The following is a 14,897-nucleotide window of genomic DNA, read 5'->3' as shown; positions in this document are numbered from 1 at the left end:
TTTGTTAATTAGGTACCGTTCCTTTATGGTGTTCAAATGTTCCCCATGACTGATGGACGATTCATTATTCATTCATTCTTTGTCAACTTTTTCCAGATCACCATTATTAATCTCTCTAAGAAAAAAAGAGAGAGCAATGAATAACAACAACAGATAAATAATAAACAAATAAATAAAATGTAGCCAATATATATCGATCAATCATCATCTCTTTCAAAAAAGATCTGTGTAATCTAAAAAGAAGTCTTTAGATATTATCCAACAAGAGCAATAATACTATTATTATTCTTCTATTCCACGCCGAAATCATGGTTGGGTTTACGGCAAGACAAGTTCAATTTTGGAACTTATATACATGCAAGTTGTTATAACAAGGAACATGTCGGTATATATCTTAACTTTTTAACACAAAAAAATATCAAATTCAAGTTTAAAAAATTAAAAACAAAAAAGTTCTTGATAAGAAATATTGTTATACTTGTTCCTTCATAAAACATCCTAGCTTAGTAACATGATGACTTCTAAATCCTAATGTCATTAGTTCCATCGAAATAAAAATATATATACATATAGGTTGCTATAGGCTATATTTTATGGCGGGCATGACTTGCATCATCCAAATAAATAAAGGCAAAAATGAATCTTGTTATTAGATATGCAAAGATATTATTGCACGAAAAAGGTAAAATGCCAAAGTTGTACGGCTCTACCCCATTCCTCTCCTTTGGAATTCATCAACATATGATGATTAATATATTTCTTGGTGGGATGGCACTTTTTCCTACACTAAAAACCTATATATGTGACCTACCACAATAATGAATTATTCTCTGTTATTATTTCCTAATAAAAAGAATAGATTTTACTAACAATAAGTAACTTTAGGACAATTCTTAAAGGTATATATATAAGAAAAAATTATTGAAATATTAAATACAGTAAGTTTTGGTTTTTTTTTTTTTCACTAAAACCATTTTATTTTAGTTTCTATAGTGAGTTTCTATCAGCAAAAACCTAACAAAAAAAAAAGACAATTTGTAAAGGTCAATAAAAATAATAATTTTAGTAATATTAAAAATCTACGTCAAAGTTATTATTTGTAAAAAAAAATAATCAAAAATATTTTTCATGATCAATATTATATAACAAAAAAATTTTAGGGTGTGGTACTTTTTTTTAAATGGACCTTTTTAATTTTAAAAATTAATTAAATCACAATAAAAGGCTATAAGAAATTTTTAAATTTTAATTTTTTATAAATATTTTTTCTCAAGAATATTTTATACACTTGGTAATTAGTAATCTATTAAAGTCTTTATTACTTTTAGTATTTTTTTAAAAATGCACATTTTTCGTGCATTATTTATTACTTCGAAACCTCTTTTGAATGTAACAAATATGAGTAAAGTATCTTTTTTGTCCCCGACGTTTGAGGTAAATTCCAAAGTTGTTCAAAACGTTTCAATCGTCCTATTTAAGTTCCTAACGTTTCAAAACTGACTCAATGTTGTCCTGCCGTTAGGGATCCGTTAACAGAATTGACGGCGGGACAAAATTGAGACGATTTTGAAACGTTAGTGACTTAAATAGGACGAAAACGTTGGGGACAAAAATGATACATAGAAATAAATTTTAATTTTATCCTTTAATAATATCAATTTTTTACTATACATAATATTCAATTATTTTTTAATCACATCTAAGTAAATTACACTTAATCATATTACTTTCATTTTAAATAATAATTTTTTTTATAATTTTACTCTTAAAGATTTTTAGTTATTATGAAATATTTGTAGAATGACTAGTATATAAACTTGTAGAAAAGAAAAAAATAATATATATACAATAAAATATAAATTATACTTTTTGTCTCTAATGTATCAAAAATTTTTAAAATTATAAAAACATAAATTTATTTAAAATGAAAGTAATGTGATTAAGTGTAATTTATTTAGATGTAATTAAAAAATAATTGAATACTATGTATAGTAAAAAATTAATATTATTGAAAGATAAAATTAAATTAAAATTTATTTTTATGTATCATTTTTGTCCCTAACGTTTTCGTCCTATTTAAGTCCTTAACGTTCCAAAATCGTCTCAATTTTGTTCCGCTGTCAATTCTATTAACGGATCCCTAACGGTAGGACAACATTGAGTCAATTTTGAAACGTTAGGAACTTAAATAGGACGATTGAAACGTTAGGAATAATTTTAGGACCTATCCCAAACGTTGGGGACAAAAATGATACTTTACTCTAACAAATATTGTAGAATGTTTAAAAGCTTTTAATTCTAACTCCATTATGATGATGTGAATGTTTACAATTCCAACTACTTGTGGTAAAAAATGCTTATAGTTCATAAAAAAATTTGATTCAAAATGACAAATAAAGAGGCCGGATGGGAATATTATTTACTTATTTAGCACTAACAAAATTGTGGTAGATCAAAAAATAGATTTTTTACATTAAAAATGTTAATAACAGGTCATAATTTAAGAGATATCACTTTTGAAATTATTAAGAGTGTGTTTGGCAATCACGTTGAAAGAGAAAAAGCACGTTATAACTCCTTGAACGCTTCCATTTTTAGTTTGGCTAATTTTTCTATCTAAAAACGCAGAAGTGATTTTGGTTACAAAACCACGTTTACAAGAAGTAAGAATTTCTAGCTTCTGCATTGCACTAACTGGCTTTTAGCCATTGACATTTAACTTTTATTTTTCTTTTACCAATTTTATTCTTTATACATATTATTGTATTACTTATAGAATTCTTATTATTTCTCTTTATATGAGCTCTTTTTTTTCTATTATTTATTATTTATATTTTTTATTAATTTTTTATTGACATTATATATTTTTATAATGGTAATTTTTGTGCATTATATTTATTATTATCTTTTTATAATATAATTTATTGATCCCATTAGGTAAAATAAATTAAACAAAAAAATTAACCATAAATAATAATAATAGTAAAAAATTATAGCGTACTAAAAAAGAGTACTAAAAATACTAAAAATATACTATATAAAAACATATAAGAAAAAAATATAAAAAAATTAAATATATATAAAAATAACATTATAATTTAATGTCATGTCCTTTTTAGTAATTATCTATCTAAAAGTAATTTTAACTAATATTATCCAAACAATATTTATTTTATCTAAATCAATTTTAGTATAGAGTTGCCAAACATAAATCATGTTGACACAAACTTACTTCTACCCAAAATCAATTTTATAAAATCACTTTTATTCAAATTCCAGTTTGACCAACCACAATCCAAATATACACTAAAATGTTGACACCTATTTTACACAAGGTAATATATTATTTGGATATCTGAAAGTAGGGTTTGTTGTTAAGACAATATATGACTCAACCAAAAGGAAAAGTATGAATAACCAATGGAATATTTGTATAATATGTACAATGGAGGTTTAGGGAGTATTAGAGATATAACTATTAATGTTATCTTTTCCCATCAGCTGAAGTTTTTGAAATGAGTGGTATCATCACATGGTATTATAATTCTAGATATGAAAAATCAAGAGTTTGATCCTTGGTGAAAATGTTTATTATTCCTAGTACTCGGATGGTTATTCTAGATAATATGGGTAATGTTCATTTTATAACTCAATAGTTCATTGTACATATTGTTAAAATTATAATGGGTTTTATTGTTAAATTATTTCAATTGAAAATTATTTGAAATTTTTTTTATTAAGTATATAATCACTACCACAGGAACGGAGGATAGCAGCAAATTATTAGTGTCTCTTTTGATAGCCGCCACTATCTGCTAGTTTAACAGCGATTCTGGCTGCGGTTTTGAGAAGAGCTGCGGTATAACTTAATTTGGCAGCGATTTGAACAAACCCGCCGCTAACCTGACTCTTTTAAGATTTGGCCTCAACTTGCCCTCTTTCTGTTTCATTCTATTTTTCACTCTCCCTGTATATACTCATTCCTCGACTTCTTTCGCTGTCGTCCCTAGTCGTTATCTACTCCGACCTTCATCCCAAACTTTTATCAGCGCTGCTTCTGCCGATGTCGAGCTCCTCTGTTTCATCTCTTCCTCCGGATCTGCTCGCCATCTCGTTCTACGTGTGCGTTCTTCGAATCTGTTGTAGATGCATGAGCGCCCTGCTTCTGTCGTCGCATCCAGTCTGTGTCGCCGTCAGTCTTTCACCATCACCATCCATCACTGGTTCTGCTCCTTCTTCCTTTCTTTGTTTGTTTGGGTATTCATTTTCTTATTTTGTCTTCTTTTTTTTCCTAGGTCATTGATTTCATTTTTTCACATACATTGCTGGAATAGCAAAACGAGGTGAATTCTTGAAATTTGTCTAATTATACTAGCTAATTGTGTTTGTTACAAATCCAATTTCTACTTTAGCCAATGTTCTCAAAACCAAATAAATTGTGTTGAAAGATATCACCAGCGGAGCCCGGGCACACTCCGTTCCTTTGAAAAACCAGGTGAGTGTGATCTTGTTGTTCGAAGCTATATCTGAATCAGCAAAGGTATGTCTTCTAATTTACATTTTAATCCTTGCAATGGTGGTTGCCCAGTGTTAGTCACTTAATTTTGGAATTTTTATTTTGTACTCTTTATTTTCCTCAAAAATTGCTATACTTTATTGTAGGAAATCAAGCATGTGTTTCTTTACAAAGACTTGTGTATCTTACTTCTTTAAATAGCTAAAATTAAACATGAGGGATTTGGAGAGGAATTGTTATGGTTTTGGTTGACAACTATGCTGGGAATATCGACATTCTAGAAGCAGAATTTTCTGGAATAAAAGTTGGTCTGATGAAGGGATACGATCATGTTATTTGCTAGCCTGATTTTGCTACTTGTCTGTATTTCAATGGAAAATATAGTTGTTGTAGCATTACTTGCTACTTGGATTGGATCATAGATGAATAGATGAGTCCATAGACCTTATATATCATTGATGTTATTGAAAAGTTTGAGAGAAATAGTTTTTCATATTCTCCAAGAGTAAGATTCCCTTCACCTTTTGTCGAACGGCAAAAAATTGATGCACTTTCCTGTTCTGTAGTGATGAACTGATGATCTCTCCTGGAGAGTTCGTGATTCTTTCTATATTAAATTTAACATTTCATGTTTTGTTTTGCTTTATTTTGCTTTCTTAGCAGAGGTTTGACAATGTTTCAAATACTTCCATCAATCCATTGAATTATTCTTTGTAGTGTGTAGTGTAGGACACAGTTGGTCATAGGGCACCCCTTTAAAGACAAATAGTCAAAGATCATGAAAAAAATAAATAATAAGCATAAGAACAATTTTGTGGTTAGAATATCCATCAAATTATTTTCTCTTATGACTTATAGATGAATGAATAATATTTTTTTCTTTTGCTGAATAAATTAATATTAGTTATTTGTTATGACTCAGATAATATGCAAGATGACCGCTGGCTAGTTCATACTGCAAGTTTAATACTTAGTAAGACATCAAAAGCAATAAATAAGCACACATGCCATCTTAAGAGGAATGGAAAATTATTGCTCAATATTTTCTTTATTTGGATTTTATCTCAATTTATTTATTGCTTTTTGTTTTGCATTATGCATGAAATCTATTCATACAGTGACGGGAAAGCTAGGTGATGTTTTGGCATGGCAATATCAATCAAATATGTTGCTTATTAAATAATATGCTAGTGGCTACCGTAGCTGATCATAATAGTGGGCAACTTGCAGGTTTTTGTGCTTTTATATTGGTATCGCTTATATCATCTTGTGGAAAGTAAGTATTGGAATTGATTGTTGGCTAGTTAATTTTGAATCAACATATTTTTTCTTTTGCAGGTTTGTGGAGGAAAATGTTAAAAATAGAAAGCAAATGGCCATGGAGATCTTGTATGATTCAGTTTCTGAATGTGATTTTTCGCTTAAGCAGAAGAGATCAATGGTGTCAGACAAAAGTGTAAATATAAATTTTAGGCCATATGCCCGCTTCCAAAGAATTCCTGCTTCTGATGAAGACGAAGATTCTGACTAGCTTCTTTGGTAATTGAATTTTCTTTTTCTTCAATGTTTGATTATATGTCATTATCTACTCTATTGTAACAATGGTGATATATTATCAAGTTATAAGCAGCTTCTAAATTTTTTCATATAATTGTTGAAAATTTTCCATTTTCCAGACAGTTTTTTGATGGGATAATATTGTTAAAGTAGCTAGTTCTACATTTTTTTCTTATTTGCTTCCAATGTTTTCTTCTTGTGATCTTCCACAATTAATGCTTTCCTAATGCCTCGAACCAATTACAAAGAGAATTTCTATCTTGCTTTGATTATTTTGCTTTTATATTTTAACATTTTGTAATTTCATTTAGTAATGTCTTTTCATTCTTTATTGCTTTCTGTAGCTTGTCTTATTCTCTCTTGATGATACCATTGGGTAAATATACATGCATTTTGATCAAGTGCCCTTATAGATAGCAATTTTTGTGCTCGAGAAGATTTATTTATCTATTGGTTGAGTATTTTTTTGGGGGGAGGGAGGATCAATCCACTCATTGACATTAAAGCTTTTACAGGGGAGCATTTATGGCCTCATTCTTATGGGTTGATGGCAGGTCCTGCTTTGATTGATTTACACAATATTCGCCCTTCTGATGTCAATGGTAAGAAAATCCACTGCTCGATATTTTAACAAATCAATATGCCATTTCATTTTATATTACAAGTTTCTTGCAGTCAATTCATCAAGGGGAAATAAGTATTACGGTGAATGCATGACTAGCTCAAACAAATGTTTGAGTCCAGCAAACAAAGAAGCTCCATTGGACACTAAAACAGACAAGCAGGGGTGGGCACCGCCTGCAAGGGTAATCTTTTATGTATTTTTCAAGCCAATTGTAGCTAATTTCTAATCCTGCAATGAATTGAAAAGAGATATGGCTTGGCAGTACAGTCATATCCCGTATGTCACTATACTCTTGTCACTTTAGAATTATAGCACCTGAGCTTAGCCATTTTAGTTGAACACATTGGATTTCTATTAAAATCGTTCTAATGATGTTCATTGGTAACTCGAATGGTACCTGAGGAGTTAATATCAGATGTTAAAGGATGATCATATAGGTATATGGTGGGAATTAAGTACTTAAATAAGTCTGTTTTCCAATTAGCTGTGAGCCTGTGATGTCAGTTCATATGGACATATTTATTCAAATTTTATTTTTAATATACATCTAAAGTTAGACTAATTAACCTCAGGTTAGAGGGGATATCGCAAGGGCTTTAATGTACATGGCAGTCACTTATGGGTTTCAACAATCAGGGGGAAATCTAGGTCTTTGCCTCTCAGATACTCCAAATGTTGGTAGGTTGGGCTATTGTTTTCAACTTTGCATTTCACTGTAATGCTTAGACTGCTAACCAAATTTATGCTATACCTTAAAGTTCAAAGGGAAGTAACAATTGTGTGTTTTATGCAGAGAACAGGGAGATGGGGTTGCTTTCCGCTCTATTATCACATGAAGTTTGCATTTCTTGTTTGGCTACAGCATAAAACGCACGAATATTGTAATGTGTGTAGCTTTGTCTTAGTTCTGAGCTTTAAATTTTCTGTTTTCTTTCATTTTTCCTTTGTTTCCATCATTGTACATAGAAAATTTACATATTGTATCCAATAAGAACAATGTTATTGGCTATTGAACCTAGGAGTTTTTGCCACAAGTTTAGATTTAATATATGAAAAAATTAAGATTCATATTATTAAAAGATATATCTTTAAAATTAAACAAAAAAATCAGCATTTTTTAAAAGAAAAATCCAATTATTTTTTTTAATTTGTATTGAAATTAGCGCGGTTATAAAATCGCCGCAATCAGTGCCAGATTAAAAAACGTAAGAACATTGCGGCGGTTTGTAACCGCCGGTAAAAAATGGTCTAAATCCTAATACTCATATATTGCGGCGGTTTAAAACCGCCGCTAAATTCATGGCCACAAAATATTGATTCCGCGGCGGTTATACCAGCGGTTGTTGGAAACCGCTGCCAAACCTAATCCCGGCGCCCATAACTAGGGCGGTTTAGTAAGCCGCCGGCCTTTGATTTTGCGGCGGTTTAAAACCGCCGCCAATCATAAAAAAAACCGCCGGTAAGTAGCGCATCTCTTGTAGTGAATAGATATATTGAAGAAATTTTAAATATTTAACTTTTTAATAAAAATGTTCTATGTTAACATATCCGCATAGCTAATAATATTAATTAATTCCCATTATAATTTAAATTTAGATATCTTATATTTTAACGGCATATTATCAGAGTATAATAATAATAATAATAATAATAATAATAATAATAATAATAAATAATGTAAAGTTTATTTTTTGTCCTTCAAGTTTGATAAAAAATTTAAAAATACTTCTAATTTTTATTTTATTTCAATTTTGTCCCAAAAAATTTCGATTTGCATCAAATATACCCCTGATTGCTAATTTTTAAAAAAATTTAAGACCAATTCAATAACAATTTCATAAGAACAACCCTTAACACACAAGCAAATCAAGTATAATTTTCATATATTATTGTTAGATTGGTCTTAAATTTTTTGAAAATTTAGCCGTCGAGGGTATATTTGATGCAAATCGAAAATTTGAGACAAAATTGAAACAAAATAAATAGGGTTAAGGACGATTTTGATACTTAAGGTAGGGGCCAAAAATTTTTTTCGTTCCCAACTTTTTTTTGCATATAAAATCATTTCTTTTTTTATCAAAATTTAATTTTTTATTACTAAACTACCCCTAATTAAAAAAATTATAAATTGAAGGGGAAAGATCAGAAGGAAGGCGAAGAAGGGAGAAGAGGAAGGGCGAGGGACGAACAAGAGGAAGAAGAAGGGGGAAGGGTGAGGGACGGACGGACGTCAACGCCAGTGTTCGACGTCGACGCCAGCAGATCCGCGAGGGTGGAGGTTACGCACCACTCACCGTTTCTGCTCCTCCTCCTCGCTCGTTCGCCGGTTGTCGCTGCTCCTTGCTGGTTGCCGCTGCTTCTCGTCACTCGCCGTAGTGTTTCGCGTCCTTGCCGCCGTGCTTCGCGTCCTTGTCGCTGGTCCTCCCTAGGGTTCCAATTCTGCTTCTGATTGAATTTGATGATTTTATTAATTATATTGTTGATTCTTCTGTTTCTTCTGTTAATTATATTGTTGAATTTTTTATTTGTGAATTTGTTGATTTTGTTAATTACATTATTTTTTATTATGATTCTATTATTGTTGTTAATTCTAATTCTATTCTGCTTTCATCGTTCTTCTGCTTCTATTTCTTCTTCTGATTCTGATTCCATTATTTATTGTTGTTGTTGATGCTTCTAGTTGTTTCTGCTTCTTTTTTTTTTCTTTGGAGTTGAGACAGTGATGGAGATTATATTATTTCTTTGTTGCTCCTATTTTCATTATCCATTATTTTTTTATTGCTCTTGTTCTTCTGGTTGCTTCTGCTTTTGTTTCTTTTATTTTTTTCTAGTTGCTTTATTTTTGGTTTTTCTTTTATGTTTATAATATTATTTTATTATTGTTGTTGTTTATGCTTTGATGAAAAAGAAAAAAAAGAAGAAGAGATGATGTTGTGATAGAGAAAAAGATAAAAAAAATAGAAAATGAGGATTTTGGTGAAGAGAAGGAAGAGGTATTTTGGTTCAAACAACGATTTTAAAACCAAGTTAAAGACCAAAATCGTACTTAATAATAATAATAATAATAATAATAATAATAATAATAATAAATGAAACATTTTCATCTACTATCTTCTTATAATTTTGCCGCATTTTCATGGATTTGTTGGTGATAACTGTGGCAGATCCAGTTTGGATTTAATTCACGCCACCCCATTTAATTCCGTTTATATTATCACATGCCTATGGCCTAGACTGCCACGTTTGCACCTTAAATTCAATAAAAAAGAAAAAACCGTCGTCAGAGAACACTGAATGTTCTTGCTCTTCTCAACACCACCCACCATCTAATTAATAATTGTAATCGAACATTTGCTTAGCTACAATTCGCACATAGCGACCTTTGTGTCTTGTCATCATGTTTATGTTCCTATTAACTCAGAACGTAACAGTTTCTCCAAATACTTCAATTTGACTAAAAATATGCCTCATCATCCTATGCGAGGAGCAATAACATGTAGTAATAAGTGCTTATCCACAATTGGAGCTGTCGCTAAACACGCGTACAAAAGTATAACACTTTATTTGAAACACGGTGTATGTGATGCTACTATATGGTACTTAATTTTTCATACAAGTGCGGCTACAAAAAGCAATGAACTTATACTCCAAGAATGTGGATTTATCACGGCTCTGTAGCTTTGCATTGATGTAGTGAGGATAAAATAATTTTGATGAGTGGCATTACACATATCGCATATGGTTCCTTTGTAACTGGCTCAGGAAATTTAACAACCAACTTTAATATAATGTATTACCTTACTAAACATCTAAAATATAAATGTAATAAGATATAAATTGTAAAATTATTCTATTTAATAAATTTTTAGAATTAGATTACTCATTTAAGATTTAAGGTTTAGAGTATTTTATTTTATTTTTTTGTTTTATAACTTTAATAACAAGTTAATTTTAATTTAAAAGAGCGTCGAACACAACATTCTTTTTAGAATGTATTAGTATTTGCGAACTGATAAGTGTGTGATATTTAAATAATAAAGTCAAATTGTTAATCCCATTTGACTTGATTATAAAATGGTGGTGTATGCTAGCTAGATTATTATGCGGCTCCATTCTTTGTTTTTCATAATTTCATAGAATATAATGAGGTTATTATAATAAAACTTCGCTTTCATCATTGATATCACAATGCTTGATCTCAATCTAAATCCAAATAAAGTGGCTTCTCCATTGAGTCTTCGAAAGCAAGGTCACTTTCTTACCTCAAGAATATAGTGGGATAGGTGTTATTGTTAAGCAGCATTACTGAGTCTGGGTTGAGATGTACATTTGTCATTTTTATTTTCCAAACATTTAAAGGTGCTGCCAATTAAATAAATAAATATATATATTATTCTTTTCTAGTGGTAGTCAAAATATTAAAATATGGTAACTTCTTTTGATAAAGTGATTATTATTACTTTAATAATTACAATTATTCTACATGAACGGTTAGACACAAAAATTTAATCACCATTCGATCATCTTTGTATAAAAAAAATATATTTAATATTTATAAAAAAATTAATTATATAAATATAAAAATATTTGATTATTTTGTTATAATAGATTTTATTATTTTATTTTAAATTTTTTATTATTCTAATAATCAATTATGTTATTAAACAATAAATATCTAAAATATTTTTGTAAAAATTGTAATCGTTTTCAAATAATTTGTTACAATTGTAACTAATTAAAAATATATTATATTTAACACATTGTTAAATTATAAGAACAACCTATGATTAGATAAAATCTAGTAACATACTAGTGTAGCAAAGATAATGGAATAAAATGTGGACAATAATAATGGTAGAATCGCAAGTATTTACATCCGTCTCTATTTATTTGGGAGGAATAATTATCTACTCAAATGCAGGACAGAATCTTGATCAGGGAGAGGTTGGGTTTAAAAAATTTTCGCTCCTACGTCTCCATTTTAATATATAATATATATAATTAGGGACGGATATACTCAATAGGTAGTGGGGCAATTGCCCCCAGTGAGATTAAAAAAATTAATGAGTAATTCTTAAGAAAATATCCAATTTGCCCCCACAATCCAATTAATTTTGACCCCACCCTCCAAATCCCTAACCCTTCTCCTTCTTCCCTCTCCTTCTTCCCTTTTTTTTTTTAATTTTGTTTCTCTAATTCTCTGCTCCCACCTCCAACCCTAATGATTCCAGACTCTAACAGGCAGCAGTCCAGCCCTCCAGAGTTACCGTCGTTTGCCGCCACTCGCCCACTCTACCACTAACGCTTCCAGTCTCCGTCAATTTCTCCTTGCATCGCCTCAGCCCTCATGCCCGCATCTGGTTCTGCCTCAGCGTTCCTTCGGCATCTGGTTTTGTCTTCTTCCTCGGTCTTCACAGGTTCAATCCTCGTCTAGTTCTGTCTTTCCGTTCCTTCGGGCTTCAGCATCTGGTTCTGTCTTCACTCTTCAGCAATTCAGGGTGCGGGACTACGGGGTGCTACTTGTTTTGCCGCTGGTTCTGCGATTCTGCCGTTGGATCCTAGCTCCTGGTCCTGGGTGCCGCTGGTTCTGCCGCTGGGTCCTGGTTCCTGGGTCTGCTGGTTCTGCTGCTGGGTTCTGCCTCGTGGAGTTTAGGATTCTACAGTTCACTCTTGCCGCTTGCCCTCTTGGTACAGTCGTACAGACATTCATGATTCATGAATGATAATTGTTAATTGTTTTTTGTTAATTGTCTCTTAGATTCTGCAGTTTAGTTCTGTGATTCTGTCTATGTAGATGTAATTGTTGTTGTTGGAATTTAGAAATCAATTTTGTTGCTGTTGAAATTTAGTTAATTAGTTGTTGCTGTTGGAATTTAGAAATCAATTTTGTTACTATATATATGTAATGATATGCATTTTCTTTGCTTTTCATGGATCTATTGTTGTGACTAGAAAAAAGCTAATAATCCTTATTCAATAGTGATGATGATTATGCAATATATGAACTTCCTAAGACTCCATGTTTTGTCCTTGTTCATGGTTCTTTGACTCAGCATTTGTTTAATTGTTGAATTGTTGCGTTTTTTTTTTCAGATAGATAGAGTTTAGTTGTAAAAGAAAACAGAGGCACTGGCTGGTTCCCCTTAGTGCAGTTTAGTTCATTAGATGTTGATATTGGAATTTAGAAATCAATTTGAATGACATATGATTATTAATTTTGTATATATAATTTTATATTGTATTTTTTAATTTGCGTAGAATTGTGAATTATTTATATTAGTCAATTAACTTAGGTTTATAATTTTATCCTATTAGTAATGGAGAAATATTTCAAAAGAACTTCATCGTTAGAGGTTGGATCCCAAAAGGAGATTTTTAATTGATTGTTTAGTCACATATATAAAAAGAGAGATATTTGATTGTATTGACAATGAAAAGATTATTCAACCTTTTTAAAATATGAAATCAGAAGAATAGAATTTTAAATTATTTGTTATTGTTTATATTATTATTTTATTGTTTTAATTTATTAGTTAAATAATTTGAGGAGTAAACATATTTTATAATATTATAGTACAATTATACAAATTATTATTATATTATATATATTTTGCCCCCACAGACAAAATTTTCTGGATTCGTCACTGTATATAATATATATAAAATAATTAGTAAAATTATTAATAATATTGTATTATTTTTAAATTTTTATTTTAATTTAAGTTATATATATAATATAAATATATAAAATTTAGAATTTAATTTTATTTATTAGATTTTAATATTATAAAAACGAGACATATTAAGATTTAATTTTTTACTAACTACCAATAAAAAATAAAGGAATTTTATACAAATTATTTTAGGACAAAAAAAGGTTAGGTAGGACAAAAATAGATCACTATCCATCTCATTGTCATCTCTAGATAGAATTGCTACAAAAAGAAAGAGAACAAATCGGAAAACAAGGTGCCCGCTAGGTTTGTACCAAAAGAAGACAAACAAAATCTGAAAAGCTGAAAGATTATTAGCAGCAGTAGTAGGTGCCTCTATTTATTTATTTATTTTTATAATTATTTGGATTTTGTAACAAATACATGCGGCGAATTGAATAGCGTCGGCATTTCATGCTTCGATGGGTGGCTTAAGAAAGTGATTACTATGAGTCTGTGAGGGAGAAAGGGACTCCCATTATCCTATATTTATGAGGTGGATTTTGGTCATGCCTTAAGGGCCTTATGTGTGGCCACGATTTCCACGTTGCCATCCCATGTAAGAGATCACTACCCCCACTTCCATTATTTTTCTGCCTAGTCACCCCTATATCAAGGTTTTAATGAAAATACAGAAATTTACTCCACTATTCACAAATTTATAGTAACATATCTATATTCAATTTGGTATGTGATAAATTTTTGTTCGTATCTAACCAAGTTAGATTGGTTAAGTTAGATTGGTTTAGTATGGTTTAGTAGTTAATTCACTAGTCCACTTAAATAAGTATCAGTAGTTCGAATGCCGCCTTGTGTATATAGTAATTCATTGTTCAACGGTAAACTCTTAAAATAGAACTCAATACTGCGGTGGATTAGTCCTTAGCCTGTCGGGTTGAGCGATATCGTAAAAAACAAAAAAAAAATTTGTTCATATCTCCTTGTCGAGTTAAGATCCAGTTTGGTCTCTGAAATTGGTAAGCTAAAATGATTTAATCATTGACTTTTTAATTGCTACAATTTAGTCTCCCAAATTCAAAAAAGTACACAAATGTAATTCTTCGTGTATTTTCCGTCGTTGGAGCTTAACGCCGTTAGTGACGTGCCCTTACTACCAGAATGTCACGCTTTTGGCTGCGCCACTCTGATAGTGAGGAATATTACGATGACTTCCATATACTTAATAATAAGATATGAGCCTTTAACTCGAAAACGTATCGCTGTTTTGTTGGAAAAATTGGAAATACTGTTAAAATTTTACCAACATGTATATACATATATCCAAAACTTCTTATACAAGTAAGTTATACATATTATATACAAACAAATCATACAACTCATATCCCTCTTAAAAAATTACAATAATAAAGGCGATGAAAATCTATAACATATGTATACAAGCAAAAATAACATATCTAAGAACTTAGCAAAAATCCTGCAAGCTTCTTTGTCCGTCTTGAAAAGAAAAGTTTGTAGGAGGATGAGA

Source organism: Arachis stenosperma, chromosome 10, assembly GCF_014773155.1.
Source record: "Arachis stenosperma cultivar V10309 chromosome 10, arast.V10309.gnm1.PFL2, whole genome shotgun sequence".
In the NCBI taxonomy this organism is placed as follows: domain Eukaryota; kingdom Viridiplantae; phylum Streptophyta; class Magnoliopsida; order Fabales; family Fabaceae; genus Arachis; species Arachis stenosperma.
The sequence above is the reverse complement of the archived record's forward strand: the minus strand, read 5'-3'. Positions refer to the sequence as shown.